At 28.7% G+C, this 6,157-nt stretch overlaps 1 protein-coding gene across 1 annotated transcript in view; it reads right to left on the bottom strand.

Moving 5' to 3' along the window:
• The window catches only part of LOC117175651, an 8,379-nt gene extending 2,628 nt beyond the window's left edge, over positions 1-5,751 (bottom strand). Inside the window, exon 1 of the mRNA XM_033365369.1 lies at positions 5,645-5,751. The gene's annotated coding sequence lies outside the window, so the exon portion shown is untranslated. The remainder of the gene's footprint in view (positions 1-5,644) is intronic.
• Between the last annotated feature and the right edge of the window lie 406 nt (positions 5,752-6,157).

Consider the following 6,157-nt stretch of genomic DNA (forward strand, 5'->3'; position numbering starts at 1 on the left):
CCCTTGGTTTGGGTCTTCTTCGCTCGGGTCAGGGTTTGAGCGGAGAGGCCAGGGAGATGTACCTTGGGTCGAAGCCCGGGGAGATCTGACTTCTGGGTCTCGCGGACCGTACTTTTAGGGGCTTTGCTGCAGCTGCGGCGCACCATTGACGCCGTAACGAGTGGGGGTTTACTAGCGATAATCGATTTGGCGATGTTGCTGGGAGGGGGTTTCGCGCGATTGGCTTACTCTTGAGTCAAATCACAGGTGAGGTTAGGATGGTCAGGCGACGAAAGAAAGAATCGTGGATGATTGATAAATATAAGTCATGTTTATCAATATTATTTATAACCATGAATATAATTTAGCGGAAATCAAAATATTATAAGCAAATGCATCGTTTGGTCATTCATAGAGAGAAAGTAATCGACTTCCTCTCTAGTTGTCTTTAAATTACATAAATTTTGTGACAAATAATTGATAATCAATATGATTTGTTTATTTTGTATCGTCTTTAAATCATGTAAGTGATAATGTAGTGGTAAAGACTACTCGTACGAAATTATGTGTTTAGAAAATTTGTTTATAAAATGAACATATAATATTGAATCACAATCATTCATTACTAAACCTCACCGCTTATATAATTTAAAGGCATTAAGAATGAAAGTAAATTAACTTTTGCTCATAAGTAGCTAAACTATGCATTCGTTCATAAAATTTTGTTTTTAAGATAAATAATATTCAATGACAAGTCTGCAGCTATAAAAATCACCAGTTATGTGTTTTAGAGACGATTTGAAAGCAAACGGTTACTTTCTGTCTATAAAAGGTCAAACTATACATTTGTTTATAAAATTTGTTTGTAAAATGAACAAATAATATCGATGGACATTCTTCACTAAACATCACTTTTGATTTAATTTAAAGATAAGATGTTGACATTTTTTAAATATAATTTGTTTATAATATTTAGATTCGATATACGATTAATTATTTATATTCTTTAGGTACTCAGACATTCATTTTCATCTCAAATTAGATTATATTAGTTATTTACTTGAAGACAAAGACTGATCATTAAAAAATGTCTCATCATCGCTCATTGTTTATTTATGCAAAAAAGATAAACTGTTCAAATTAATAAATCTAATCTATAGACGTTCCCATGCAAATTTTGCTAATCACTTCCAAAAAAATGAGAAAATCGATTAAGAATTGTAGGCTCTAGGTGATTTTGACCGGTAAATTTCCCATTCAGCCCAATCGTGCTACGGAATTGTGTGAAAGGAGCTGTGAGGGGGTGTGCTATGTTCAATCAGGCGTGACGAACCAGGGAGATAAAACTGAAAGAGACAAGACAGTTTCGAGACTTGATTTATTGTTACATTAAGTACCAAAACCAACACTAAATCCATATTTGACTATATTAAAAAGCACACAGCCGTCATTTTGTATTAATGTCTCAGTATTATCATCAGACAGACGCCATCAATCAATTCGATGCGTATTGGAGCGATGAGAGTAGATCTTTTTTCAGAAAAAACTTAATTTTATAATGTAACAAATTTATTTTTTACCTACTCTGAAAATAAGTAAGTATTTTCTGTTATTGGAAGAGTTAACTTGATTTATATGTAGATTTGTATTTAAAGTTCTGTGCTTCGATTCTCAGTGGAGCCACAAGAGTAGATATTTTTTCAGAAAAAAATTTATTTAAAAATTAAAAAAAAAATTTTTTCTATCTATTATGGAAATTATTATTTTCTGTTATTGAAAGGGTTAACTTGATCGATAGGTTGATTTCTAATCTCACGGTGGTAAAGAAGGTATCTACATTGATTAATGGTATTTATCTCTGATGATAATACAGATTCTCTTAAATTACTCGTATCATAAATGGGACTATTTTTTCTCGAAAATGTTACTTTTTTTGGTTCCATTGAAGGGCTTTTAATTAAAAACATTTTTTGTTGAAATATCAACATTGGCATTTTACGTTGTTTGTTGAAAATTTATCTCTTTGGTTTAAAATAAACTATTTTAATGAAAATCAGATAAAAATGAAATAGATAAACAAAAAAATAATAATATAAAATAATATAATTAATATATATGGTATATAATAGATATTAATGAATAATAATAAATAAAAAATAAATAAAAACATTTATCTCTTTTAGTGGAAAATTAACTTTGATGATCATCATAAGTTGTTCTTAGCCGAAAAATCTTTTTGCTCGGTTGAAAATTTGACTCATTTATTTTAATTCCGTTTTCTTTTTTCGAACATTGATCTTTTTAGTGGAAATTTCAGCTATGTGTTTATAGATTGACCTTTTTTAGCTATCTAGTTTTCTTATTTAAAAATTATTTTATGTTGGTTAAAAATTTAATTCTTTAGTTATAAATTAAACTGCTTTGTCAAGAATATTTATTTTAACTTTTCGAGGTTCAGAATTAATTATTTAACAAAAAAGTGAATATTATAATATTTTTTAGATGAAATAACCACTATTAAGTTTTCCGCTGAAAATTAATATTTTTTGTGTCCAAGGTTATACTAACTTGTTTACAAATTATTGTTTGCATTAAGAATTCATAACTTTACTTCAAAATTCATCTCTATGGCTAATAATGCAACTATTCTATTAAAAAATTCGCTTTTTTGCTTGAAAATTAATTTTTTCAACAGAAAATTTAACTATTATATTTTTGTTTAAAAATTTTGTCTTTGGAGGTACGACCTTCGTTAACCTTTTGTTCCATATTTTCTTGATACAAGGTAATTTTAACTTGCTGATTAGAAATTTTTGCGAATAAACGCCACTTTCCAGAAAACTATATTCTATTTTTAGAAAACGAAGGTTTCTTTTTAATTTGTTCAATTTATTCAAGAAATGTAATTATGATAATAAATGTAATAATTTAAATGTTATCAACATGTAAATATAATAACTTTGATTATTTAAATTATTTTGAACTTCGATAAATAGTAATAAAAACAAGATAAAAATAATGTAAGAGCAAAGTTGTTTCTCTAAAAATCTAAAAATAAGTCTCTTGAAGCAGGCTTCTATCTCTTTTTTCTTATTAAATTGAGAAAATCCTATAACCCCATTTAAAAATACATACAAAAAAAGAATATTTTTTTAAGAAAGTATTTTAATTTTTCACAATAATAACAATTTTCTTTAAAATAATTCTTGTTAGGAAAGATAATAAATTTTTAACTAGAATGATGAATTTTCGTTTGAAAACATTAATTTTAAACCAAATAGTTTAATTTTCAACAAAGAAGATGATTTTTAAAGGGGGGCGGGCAATCAATTTTGGACAAAAAATTCTAATTTTCAACAACAAGGGATCAGCGTAGAGCTGAAGGAATAATTCTGAAAAAGGACAGTGAGAAGCAAAAACTGTTTTCGATATCGTGGAAACTGTATTTTTATAGTAAGAAGAAACGCAATCCCTGGAAAATCGTTCATTTTTTAAATTAATGTTACTATTGTTTAAACTAAGTAATGTGAAAGAGTAATAATTCTTTTTTAATAAATCATCATTGTAAATTTTCCTGAAATTTTTAAGAAAAGTTTCTTTCCTTGAAACCTTAAAAATTTGGGACGACTAAAAACCCCCAAAAATAAAATGGCCGAAATATACATAATCCAATATGAAAAATTTCCGAACATTTTATAATATTTCTGAACATAAAACTTTTTGAAAAATAAAATTTTCGACAATTTACAATATAAGTAAATTTTTAATTTTCAAATAACAAACTTCAGGGAAAAAAATTTGCCCAATTGCGAAACATTCGATATTTTTGGATTCCTAGCACTAGAAAGTTTGGTAATTTATAAATTCTGGAAATAAAAAACTAAAAAAATGGCTTTTTAATTTATATTGTTTATTTATTGAAAATACAATTAAAAGATATTTTGACGAAAGAATAAATTTTTTCGATGTCTATTGTATATAAAAAAATTATTGCTGTAATTAAAAAGAACAGTTTTTGAAATAAAAATTCTCGATGAAAGTTTTTTTTAAATGAGCATAGCCGCTTTTTAATTATTTCTCTTGCAATAGAAATCTTGTTTTTATTTTGTTATTTTAATTTGTAGTTAATCATTCTTGGATAAAACTGCAACTTTATGCTTGACAATTCGACAGTTTTGTTAAAAAGTCATACATATAGGTTGAAAATTCAATATTTCGTAAATATTTTACTTCTCCTCTAAGACACACATGTTGATGTTGAAAAGACAAAATACAACCTTTTTTTGAATAAAAGTGAAGTATTTTGTTTTGAAAATTTGTGGATGTTTTAAAGCAATTCAAAAATATTTTTCGAATTCTTAGACATTTTTGAAAGTTTAAAAAAAAGTATTAATCACTTTAAAATTTCTAAAATTCCAAAATATCGTTTGAACTGTCTTCAATTATTCTTATAATTGCCTTAAAATATTTCTAGCTTTTTTCAAAAATCTTAAAAATCTGTATTTTGTTTTTAATTTTTTAAATCTTTTTAAATTTCAAATCATTTTTTAAATTTTCGCAAGTCTTTCATGTATTTTCAGAAACAATTAAAAATTTTACTAAAATTTCAAGATTTTAAAAATCAGGTTTAAAAAATATCTTCCGGATTCTTTGGAAAATTTTTAAAACCTTTGGAAATGTTTTGAAATATATGCTGGAATATTATTGTTAAGTTCATGTTAACCAATAAAACAACATTTTCAATTTTCCTAGCAATCTTTAAAAAATTGAATTTTCTTGAAATTTTCAAATTTCTTAAAAAGCTTCAAAACTTTTTATCGCAAAATTTAAAGCTGGAGCTTTTGCCCTCAAAATAAAGTTAAATTTGTTCTGGAAACTTTTTGACTTCGGGCAACCTGAGATTAAACACCAGACCTATACTTTTTGTAGGTCGCTGAATCCGAATACATGGTTAATTTGACCTTATCAGGTCGGGCTCGAAGTAATTTAAAGATCAGAATGAAGCAAAGTATTGGACCGGAGAAAACTATTGAATCGGACAGAACATCAACTCTCACTCTTTTACGGTCACTGAATCCGAATCTGTAGCAGTGGTTAACGCCGATTTAATTTTTTTTATTTTGATCTCAAGTCTGGCCTGATCAGGCCAACCTTGCCCGGAATTAAGAAGCAGCGACCCCAAAAACTTATCAGAGTAAAGGTTTTCGCCAACCCAATGTTTTTCTTCATTTTGACTTCCACTTGACCTTTATCCTGACCTGAAGGGGTCAACCGGACCCCGGATTTGGATTCAGCGACCTCAAAAACGTACAGTTTCAGTGATTTCACTCGGATCGCAGAATTTTTTTGTGGGGCTGTATTATCATTATTCAAATAATTATAAAATTTCACTTTTTCAGAAAATATAGACGAATAAAGTAGTTGTTAAATTAAATCGGGTTGTGTAGGATCATTTACATTAAAAATGTTGCAGAAATTGAGATAATTTGTTGGAACCACTCAAATTTTTAAAATAAATTTTTTTAACGTTTTCATGAATTTCAATTGAAAATAAACAAAATATTTAATTTTATCTTGCTTCAAGATTTCCTGTTTTTTAGGCTTTGGATACTCATTTATTTAATTGGTAAGCAACAACAAGATACTTAAAGAAAAAGTGAATTACCTGACTTTGGTTGCAGGGATGACGGTCCTGGTTGGTGATTTGGTGATACTGAATGGTGGTTTGGTGATCCTGGTTGGTGGTTTGGTGATCCTGGTTGGTGGGCTGGTGATCCTGGTTGGTGGGCTGGTGAGCTGAGTTGATGGGCTGGTGATCTAGGTTGGTGGGTTGATGATCCTGGTTGGGTGAAAGGAGCTTGTTCACGCGGGGCTAAGCACGGGAACAAACCGCGTACACACTGAAAATTTCTTCCTTGCAAGCTGAATTCTATAAAAGCAAAAAGCACACTTGAAAGATCAGCGAAGTTGTGCAGTTTCCGGTTTGGCTCTATTAGAGATCCTATAGGTAGATTTGTGTCACAACTTACCACTGTTTTCATCGGCTAACGTTAAACCGGAACCAGACGTGATTAAAAGCGAGCGATTTCCAAACAAAAATTTACAATAAATTTACAATTTTGAAAATTTACTTTTTTTAGCGACACATTCACGTATTTTATTACAATTAGTGTTTTTT

Source organism: Belonocnema kinseyi, chromosome 1 (assembly GCF_010883055.1).
Source record: "Belonocnema kinseyi isolate 2016_QV_RU_SX_M_011 chromosome 1, B_treatae_v1, whole genome shotgun sequence".
Lineage (NCBI taxonomy): Eukaryota > Metazoa > Arthropoda > Insecta > Hymenoptera > Cynipidae > Belonocnema > Belonocnema kinseyi.